Source organism: Drosophila elegans, unplaced genomic scaffold, assembly GCF_018152505.1.
Source record: "Drosophila elegans isolate 14027-0461.03 unplaced genomic scaffold, ASM1815250v1 contig_814, whole genome shotgun sequence".
In the NCBI taxonomy this organism is placed as follows: domain Eukaryota; kingdom Metazoa; phylum Arthropoda; class Insecta; order Diptera; family Drosophilidae; genus Drosophila; species Drosophila elegans.
In genome coordinates, this window is record NW_024546167.1 from 5,863,367 (window position 1) to 5,874,341 (window position 10,975).

Below are 10,975 nucleotides of genomic sequence, written 5' to 3' on the forward strand. Positions count from 1 at the left end.
AAAGGGTTTGGTCTTAAATAAAGGTTTCTCCAAAGTTTAAAGAGCTATAAACATTTTCTTTCTTTTATTTATGCGGATTTTCTAGTGATTACTGTAGTTGCGTTTGAACTCTGCGTGTGCCCTGCCAGAAGGCAAAGTCAAGACCTTGACGCTGCTCTTTTATTCTCTCGCTTAATTTTGTTTTATTTCTTTTTGCCTAATCGAGTTATAAACGACGTAAAAAAATCTGATTATTTCGTGGCAGAAGAGGAATAAGTTGAAAAACAGAGACAAGCAACAAAATTATCAAACCAGAAGAACAACCATACAACAACAAAAAATCAGTTATAGGTCAACATTGGTCGTAGCACTCTGCCAAGGTGGGTTTTTCTGTGAATCTGGTGTTTGTTGGTCCGTAAAGAGTCTATTGGCCTTGTTCTTGAGCGCCACAGGTGCTAGCCTAAGCTGCTTCTTGTTGTTTGCGAATTTTTTGAAGATCGCTTGGATCACTCCCAAAAAGAATGCAATTTTAAAATTAAAATTTCCTTTTTCCGAAAAAGGAATGTACAAACAATTTACTCGACAAAGATTTAAAGAGATTGTCATCCAAAGTCTGAACACTCCCGCCTTGGCCCTCGATCAAAAATAAATCAATTACAGAAATTAATCCTTACCAACCACCACACAGACCCTGAGAACGTAGGCTCCGCTTATTCATAACTATTAGAAAGGGAATATCCATTCTTATAACTCAACTTCTGGACAATAAACTTTGGGTCCCCTCTTTAACCCTCGGCAGCCGATAATCAAAGTATTGCTGTAAGCAGCACCAGATTTCGCACACAGTCAAATCGGAGAATGGGGAGATGGAAATGGATGGAGAATTTCTGACCCTCTTTCTCTCCGGCTGCCTCAATACAAAAACAACAAGATGGGGAAAAGAAAATGAGAACTTAAAGTGCAGACAAGAAACAAGCAACAGAACAGAAGAACTAATTGCAACGACAAAGCATAAAATCGATGGCAAGCCAACAATAACAGCAAAAACAACAAACGTAATGAAAAGCAACTACAACAGATAGTACAGAAAGAGCGGCAGAGAGAGAGAGAGAGAGAGCAAGCGAATGCGCGTTGAGCAAGTTGCAATCAGAGAGAAAGAGCCCCAAAAGAGAGAGAGAGCCTGTTGGCCCCCTGCCTTTTCTTCTTCCTTTGAACATGGGCGCCTACAAGTGGGCGGGGCGGGGCGAGGGCCGCATACCAAACAAACCGCAAAGGGAGAGCAGCGGCTGTCCGTTCTCTTCCCCTCTTTTTCTCTCGCGGACAGCTGCCGGTAATCAATATTGATGATGATAGCAGCGCAGCAGCACCAGCCAAAGAAATATGTCCTGATTGTTCCAAGTGCATTAAAAGAGAATCAGGCAATATATTTAAGTCCATAGAAAATATAAATAAAAATGTTTTATGACTTTTCATTTTTTTTTAAATTCGACTTAAAACCTAATCATTTAAAGAAAATTTAAAAATCTTATTTTACAAATGTTATAATGCTAAAATATTTCGACAAAATATGTTAGTGAATCAAATGTATCGCAAAATAAATTTGAATAATTAGCAATTTGAATCTTAACGATTTAATTTTCTTCTCTAAGAATATGTACATACATTTAAAACGAAATATATTAACGAAAGTATATTGTCTATCAGATAACTACATATACTATATTCAACAATTTTTAAGTAAAGCAAATGGCGCAATGTAAAACTACATATGTTGGTGCGGCTTTAAATGGAACGGTCCTTGTGATATCTTTTGACTAGGTTTGATCCATTCCTAGATCTCGACTTTCATACGATCGGACGGATAAAGTCCTGATAAAGAAAATATATACTTTCAGTAGTTTTCAAACTATAAACAAACTCTCCTAACAAGGAATAATAAAACTATAATTTTTTCTCCCATAAGAAAACTATTAAAATAACTGAAATGGTTGGGATTATCCTAGCTAAAATAAGGTTATATAATTTTTTGAGACCTGTATGTTTATATAAATACAAAACAAAATATAAATATAAGAAAATGTAACCAAAAGAACCCGTTTCCTTCTATTTTTCCACCCACAAGAAATGTTCACCTCTTCTCCTTTTTTTTGCAAGAAATGATTCACAGTGCAAAAAACGGCAGTGGAAAAAGAGACGAAAAACGAAGGCGTTGTAGGAGGAAGTAAAAGAACCCGAACGGGAAATAGGGAGCGAGAGAGACCGAGAGAAGGCAATGAAAATGTTTATCAAACGAGAAAAGAGCAGTGAAAGGGAAGGCGACGAGGATGAGGAAGAGGCGGCTGCAAAACCAACAACATGTAGGAGATTACAATGACAATGCATCCATGAGATACTCAAAAACAATTTAAAATCGAATAAAGTTTGTCAATTGAATTGAGCAGAACCAAAAATGGAGCAACAATCAAAGGAAATTATACGTAAAACAAGCGAAAGTGGATATGAAAGAGTTATTTGTTTAAATAGATACTATATAGATAACTTTAATATTGTCATTCAAAAATTGAATTTGAAAATGTATTTAAATACATAGTTTTTAAATTTTTTGTTATTTTTATAGCATTAATGTTTACATAAAAAAAAAACTTTACTTCACTTTTATTTAATATAAGTCCTGTTAAAAAATCATTGAATCAAACTCAACTAAGAAGGGAATATTGAAACCTTGCTTGGTAGACGTGACTTCATAAACTCGCATAAACTCCTCAAGAAAACACAAATTATTTGGTTCAACTCAAAGGCAACCTCAAACAGTTAAGCTTCAAAGTTTTGGCAATTATTAAAATCCAATCGAATTTCGAATTTTCTAGTCGCAAACTTATAAAATTAAGTGACAAAATGGTTCAGAATAAGCAGATCATTTTGCCACGCGGCTCAATAAGAAAACCGATCTGGCCTGAGGTTTATTTTGTTTTGCTTTGAAATCTGAGATGTTTATGGAAGGAATAATAATTATGATCTTGAAGATGATGAAGATAAGTTCAAGGGCATGCAAAGCTAATCAGATTTACCGATAGTGGTTGTTGGAACAAAAATTTTTTTAATACGATGGTGATATGACAAATTTCATACATAAATTTTTAACAAAAAAAACTAATTACTAAGTTTATATATTTTCTTTCAACCTAAATTTTAAAATTAAAACTTTTTTTATGATTTAAGCTTTTTGAGGAAAACAGCGATCTAACATAGTCGTCCTTGGAAAGGATAGTTTAAGGTAATTCCAACATTGGTTTGCAGATCTAAGCTCTTCAAAAACATTAGTAATTAAAATTTATTTATCTGTGTTAATGGTAAACTAATTTAGTGACTCATATTATTTTATTAATTATGGCACGCAAAAATTCACTAATTTGTATAATAATTACTACGTTAGAAAAAATCAAATTACCGATTGAGTTTTAAGTTTCATCTAGCAAACAAAATTTAAAATAGAAGGTGGAAACTATAAACTTCCTGCAACAGAAACTAGACTTATAGGAAACGAAGACTTAAAAACCAAAAAATAACACTTATTATTTGCAATCCCTAGAAATACTCCTTCAATGCTTTGCAAAATTTTCACTGAATTTATAATAACGTTTGGAAGCGATAAAAAACTTCCTTCACAACAACATTCTGAAATTGAACAACACTGTTATTCAATAACTCTCTATATTTCTGAGCACTTGTGGGCAATACGAACTTCCGTTAAACTAAACTCGGCTCAAATTGGTGTACTAGAATTTCTTTGGAAAATCACATAAAAATATCCCATAATATCGGATGTCGAATAAGTAGAAAATTGCAAAATGACACAAAAAAAATCTAACACTTGACTAAACAATCAAGGCGGAGCAGAACAGAAAATAAACAACAATGCCGGACCAGCTGATATTATAAACAAAAGCATAAGTCAAAAAAAAAAACTGAAAAAACTAAGTAGCAAAAACTGGAGTTAATCAATTGCTTTGCCAGCTGTTTTGAAGAAATAAGAATGGAAAGAGGATATAGGAAAATCAAAGGTACAAAGTGCAAACTGCAACAACAAAATAGCGAAAGTGAGGAAAATAAAACAGCAAAAAGGATGGGCACACAAACACATTCAAACAATTACGCGACATTTTTTTACTTTCGTTTCATTGAATTTCTCTGACTTTTCCTTGATTTAAAACATGTTTCGTGTTGCTTCTTTTTCTTTTTGGTTATTTTCTGATCGATTTGTTGCACTGTGCGGCGGCGGCTATTTTTTCCACTTTGCCTCTCTATCCTCCGAGTTTTTTTTCATTTTGTTATAACACTTACACGACAAACTAAGTAAAAGTACTACGTTTCATGGTGTAAAATAATAAACTAAAAACAAGCGAACGACCACAATTTAAATTTGGATGTGATTTTAGTTTTTCGTTGCGTTTTGCTAATCGGACAAAAGGAAGGTAAATGACAGTTTTGACAGTTGGCTGGCATAAGCAAAAAAGCGGAGAGCGAGAGAGTCGGAGAGCAAAATCAAGAGAGAGAGAGAGAGTGAAAAAATGCGAGAGCAAGAGAGAGAGAGGCATTAAATAAACGAAAAAGCGTGCATAAAAGATTGGCAAAAAAAAGTTTTGTGCAAAAAAAAAACGAAACGCCGAACTGCGAAGGCAAACAATCGAATTCAACAATTTTTGCACACTTTAACGCAAGGGATTTTTTCTTTTTGGTATTCCTGGCAAAGGCGGCTCACACCCACACATACACAAACTAATCTCCCGCTCTCTCTGTCTCTTTAATCTGCAGAGAGTCGGCAATCATAAAATTCTGTTTGCCAGTCTCTCCGCTTGTCACTTTACTTTTTGCAGCTATTTGGCTTTTTGCAAATAAATTTATTTTTCAGCACATATAAATTTTCCATCAGTGCCTTTTGTGCTCCGTTTTCTTATTCAATTTACACGCACACACAGCCGCAGCAGCAGCACACACACATACATCTGCATGCCAGCTCGCTCACACATACAGCGAACGCACACGTCACACTCACACACTTACACGCACGCACATACACAGTTTTTTCTTCGATTTTGCGCTGGCCTGTCAGCCTTATTTCGTTTTTTCTCCACGATTGCGAAGGCGCCGCGATTATTTCTATTTTGCAATAAATTCGGACTTATTGCAAAATTGTTTCGATTTGCGATTTGCGCTCTTCGCTCGCTATTGTCAATAACAAAACGAAAATTCTTTCACCTTGAAATTTTTACGGCAGCCCATCGACTGGCCTTTTGCAACACTTTTGACGCGTCTATTTCCAGCACTGGTAGGGTGGAGAAGTATCGATGCCAACACCGATGTCATCGATGGTTTCAAAACATCGGTTTCATCGATGTTGGCGGGGCAACATCGTTGTTTTCCCAACTCTACTCTGCTTTCCCTCTGCCACAGCGCTGCCCACTCATTTCTATTAAAAAAAAATACATTTAACATTGCGCAAATCGACGATTTTGAATTTCGAAATTTTAACTTGCGCGCATTTGCGTTCATTTGTAAATGGAATCGCGTGGAATTTTGATGATCCCAAACTAAAAAGAAGCCAGAAATTTCAAAACCTAATTTTGTATTAAAATTTTTAAAAATTTGATCATTAAGGGAAGGGGTAATCAGTCAGACTGGCCAAACGACTGGGTTGTTGTGGACAATCTCCTATTTTTATAAGAATAAGAGTTTTTTTAAAACATAAATTATATTTCAAACGATGTTTTCTACCAAATATGTTACATAGAAACATCGATGTCTGCAAACATAAAACGGCAGCCCAGAGACCGGCCCTTTGCAACACTTTTGACGCGTCTATTTCCAGCACTGGCCGATTAGAGGCGCCTGCAACCGATATTTTTGCCGTCTATCGATTATATACCAAAACTACTAGACAGTGTTGTGCAGAAGTGCTGGTAAGCGAGAACAAGCATTGCTGTTTGGCGGCATATTTTAAACTTTATTTTGTTTGTTGAAATAAGTTTGTTCTTAATTAATTAATTTTCTCTGAGAGCCAAACTGCAAAGGTACAAAGTGTTTTTAATTAGTCTTAAAATCAAGTAAAGAGTGTGTCCCTTTTAAAAATGTATTTCAGTGAAATTGATGCTGCTTAGAAATTTAAAAAACACATTTAAAACATTTACATAATAGTTTTAACATATGTATAACTCGAGATATAAGTGCCCATAAGAGCGGACAAAAAGCAGATATAAGGTTAACAATTAGTGTTGTTGTTTTTAAATCTTAACGCCATCTACCGACCTTTGTTCGAAGCTCAATCTTTTTATGCATATCGTATCCATCATCTTAAAGAGCCACCTATGTAAATTTTCAAGAAGCTGCAGCCATTTAAAATGTACCTTAGATTAACAAGCGCCACCTACGTGGTCTTATTTCTCATCTTTCACTCATTGTCTTACGATTTGTTTTAGTATTATTACGTTCCGTTAGAGGGATAATACGGGGAGTCACATTTACAATTCTTAAAGCGACACCTAGCGTTCTCTGCTATAGCCTTTAAAACTATTTAAAAGGTGAGTTTAAAATAAAAAAATTATTTATTTTTAATTCAGAAATAGATCGTTAGCTTCATCGAAAAAAATATTAAGTCTTGGTATTCAGGCTACCAAAATTGCTTCCAAATCAAAAAACTTCATATAAAAATAACGGCACAAAAATGTTGGCCCGTTACTACTTAGATTTTTATAAAATTGAAAATATACTTTTAAAATCTGAAAAAAAACCATCCCTTTAGTTATAGGCGTATGTTTTGAAAAACATATTAATACTGGATATTTCCTATACGATATTGTTTTCCTGTTTTTATACAATTTTAATGTATAAAATGAATATATTTCGGAGAATTTCCGAATATATTTAAAAACGACGGTTATGATGAACAGTCGAACAAGGGTAGATGCTGATCATGAATGTATATACTTTATAGAGCCGAAAATGTTCCCTCTTACTTCCTCTTCAAGGGTATGCAAAAGTTTACCAGTTGGTAATATTTTTGAAACATTTAATGATTTTATTAATGAGCGTTGTATATTTAATTATATAATGAATCTTTTTCAAGTCCTTCCTTTTCAAAGTCTTATTAAATTCTTGTGGTAAGGTAGATGCAGTTCATTGAGGCGTTCTGATTTTCTTGCCAATTATTCTGTGGCTCAAGGATTTCAAAGCGGAAAAAAATCACGCTAATGATCGACGCACCCTCCACCAGTTGAAACATATCGCAGGAGCTCCATATGTATATGTGTATACATACCCCACAACTGACCACTTCGTCTGCGACGGAACGTGTCCGGGATTAGAATTAATTCCTCTGACCCGCCCCGCCCACTTCCACCCACCGATTGCAGGCGACGCCCTCGCTTCTGGACAACGTCTCATTTAAATTGCAGCAGGCAGGAAAAAACATTGGGCAAACAGTCTCCCCCAAAACTCCCCTTTTTGGCCGGACATGTTTTGTGCGTAATTAGTGCAGACCGATGCATTGCACCCTCGCTAAGTGCGAATGTCCTGGTATCCAGTCAAGCGTGCTCTGCTCACAGTCTCTCAATCTCTCAGCCTTTCGGGCATTTTTGCTTTTCTTTAACAATTTCCATTTGATTGCATTCCGAACGGAGGGGAAATGCCTGTTCGAGAATTCATTAGGGTGGCCAACGTCGGCTTAACTGTCATTTCCATAAGACGACCATTTGGTCAAGCATACACTGAGCGAAAAAGTGCACAATTACTGGAATACCAGACAAAATAATTTTTTAATTTGAGTATTTTTGCTTTTGCTAATGAGTAATGATGAGTGCGTAAAATTTTAAATATTTAGACTTAATTTTGTATTGTCTGTTTTCCATACAGAATTTTAAATTAAACACATAAAAGCTATTAAGCTATTGGGTATGAAAAATGTCTTATAAGATGAGAATCAAATATAAATATTTTCTGATTAAAGGTAAAGTTTGTTTTAATTCATTAGCTACTTACTTGGAAGTAATTTATATTAAAATTTTGCAAATGAACCTAGTGTCAGTTATTTTCTATTGTGTAGTTGGAGCTAGAGAAACAGAAAAGGCAGCCTAGTCCCCAAATCGCGTGAAAAACACACACATCCCCATCGCATATGCAAAACTTTGCCGTTTCATTTGAATTTCTTTACTTACGTATTACGTATTCCACATCTTGGTCTCCTCGGGCTTTCTCCTCATTTCGTTGCCCGTAATTATGAAAATGAATGTCCTTATTGCTTTTATATCCCTTTTGCGTGTGTGTGTGCTAGTGTGAGTGTTTCCAGTGTGTGTGTGGCTGAGTTTAGCCGCCGACATTCTCTATTAATAATGCTTTCAGTCACACTCTGCATACACGTTCGTTTGAATTTGTTGCCATTCGGACTGTTGGCATTTTTTTTGGACACCGAACAGTGGCAACTTGTAAGAAAATATAAAAACATTTTCGTAGTTAATGTTAAATATTTTCCACTAACCACACCATGAACAAGAAAACAAATTCAAAACTTTAACATACATAATGTGCCGTAAACATAATTAATAAAATTATTTTTTTTGTTGATATACGAACTGATTTTTGTATTTCAAATTGGACTTGTTTATAAGTCCTGTCCCGCCGCAACAGATTTTAACTGACTGTAGTTATCAGATTATTTAAATATTTGATTGGGATAAACGATTATTTGCCTGCTGAACTACTGACAAAAAAAGAGAAAACAATTTTTTCCTAGCTCTAAATGGATCACAGATATTTTCACCTATCAAAATATTCTTCTTAAAATTAGGTTTGAACAAAGAACAAATGCGAAAATGAAAAATTATTCAATATATTTATTTTATATGGGTATAACTTACATACATACCGTTTACCAAACCAAAAGCACAAAGTTCTTACTTTTAAATCAACAAATATTATAAAATATGTATATATAATTATTATCATAAAGCTACTGTATGGAATCAGAAATAATTTAATTGTTGAAAATTGTTGACTTATTTTTGTTTTAACCCACTGTGCCCCAAGAACAACGCGTGCAACTTGCGACGCCTGCTCGCCTCCCACGCATTTCGTTTCTTTTCGTTTCGACGACGCCCGCCGCAATAATAAAAGAAAATCCGACAGGATGCTAATGCGTATTTAGTTATTTAGTTTGTGTGTGTGTGGGTTTGCGGGGGGAGGATGGTGGGGAGGGGAGACTACAGTACACAGGACTCGCCGCGCTTATGTTTGTTTTGGGCTTTTCTGTGTATGTGTGTGTGTGTGGGGGATGCAAAAAATATTTGCATATTATCGATTTTTTGTCCTCCCACCCCCTGAAAATGGAGTGAGAAATAGTGTACAGAATACACATTCATTCTGATAAGAGTGGGAATATCCTTAAAGAACGACAACGAGGCTCATCTTACATTTATAGAAACTTAAGGATGTTTAAGTAGCTTAGAATATAACTTAAACCGATCAATTTGATTTTCAAATGGAAAAGGAAATTCGAAACTGAACACAAAACGTGTTTGACAAACACAAAATGGCCGTGGTCCTTTGAGGACCGTAAGCGGATTTCAACAATTTAAATAGAATATTTTTTAGAGGGCAAAATGTCAAACGTAAAAGCGAAACGAATGCGTCCAATTAGATTTGGGCTGGGCCAAAAACTTTCCAATCAACCCTCACACATTTATTGCTGCGTGGGATTTTTCAACAGCTGCCTTGAGGGGTGGCGGTGGGGGGAGTAAGGAGTAAGGAGGAGGGTCCTTTCCCAGTCCGCGGGTCAGTACAAGGCAGAAATTATGAAAAGTAATGAACTGAAAATTGAATTGATATTGTAAGGCGCATAATTAAGTAAGTAAATGTATTTATTTGTGAGTTTATTGTCAGTTGGAGACAAATACTTAAGGAGTAAAGTACATATAAATTAATTTAATTTAAATGTAGACATTCCAACTTATTTTTTCCGTTTTGCGACTTTAAATTAACATTTTTTTGTTTTAAAACAGTTTTTGTAAGAAACAGAAAATGGAATACAATTTATTAAAAAAATAATATTTTTATAAATATACCTATACATACATTTACAGTTTTTTTTTATCCATTTGACCCTTAAGATAATCCCATTCAAGCTCCTTAAATAAGCCATGGTAACAACAATCATATACACGTAAACACATTAATAACAATCCAATAAGAATTATATTGCATTGCAAATGTCATAAATATCAATATGAGAGACAGTTGACTCTTTTCGTAGCTTTTTTAGATATAAATTTAATTTTAATGGTCGCAAAGTCTAGGCAGGATAACATGAATGTCCTATTTAAAGGATTAGCGCATTGAGTTATGAGCTAACAAAGCCGAATCGGACATTGCCACATAAAATATGTCTGTGAGAATTTGCTTTTTAAGTTAATTTTATTTTATGTCCCTTGGCATGCGGATTGTCCACTGCGAAACGCGTTTCTTTTTTTAATGGTGATTTATCTGGAGGGACGGAAAGCGAAAGTGAAGGAGTTTCGGGGGTGTAGGCCATGTGGGGTGCAGCGGTAGCTTTTTTATGGCCACATCCAGGCTGACAAATAGCCAAAAGACTTCGCCATTAAAGGCTGTTGAATCGAATTCGGATCTAACGTGTTACATATTAATTGCCCATAATTTATGGCTGGCATTATAGAACAACATTGCCTGATTTGTGGTCCCCTCTTCTATTTTCGATTTCAATTCGATTCTGCTTGCTTTTCATTTTGCAGAACTAAATTAGGCGTACAAGCCCCACCCAAAAAAAAAATCAATTTCAAAGCTCATTAAATGTTTCGTTCTCCAATTTTTTTCCCAGCAGATCACGAAGTGGAGAAGTCTAGTCGGAAATTATAGCTTAGTTTTCTTTTGCGGCTTCCTTGATGAACTTGTATATCGTATCAGGGTTGTCCAGCAGCCAGACTTTTACGCTTCC

At 35.2% G+C, this 10,975-nt stretch overlaps 1 protein-coding gene across 6 annotated transcripts in view; it reads right to left on the reverse strand.

Moving 5' to 3' along the window:
* LOC108138098 (protein bunched, class 1/class 3/D/E isoforms) overlaps positions 1 to 5,301 on the reverse strand; it is a 96,603-nt gene extending 91,302 nt beyond the window's left edge. The window contains exon 1 of one of the 6 annotated variants that reach the window (XM_017260084.2): positions 5,236 to 5,301. The gene's annotated coding sequence lies outside the window, so the exon portion shown is untranslated. Of the gene's footprint in view, positions 1 to 4,320; positions 4,425 to 5,040 lie in introns of those variants that run through there. The other 5 variants (XM_017260086.2, XM_017260085.2, XM_041710158.1 and 2 more) reach the window with 5 other exon arrangements.
* Between the last annotated feature and the right edge of the window lie 5,674 nt (positions 5,302 to 10,975).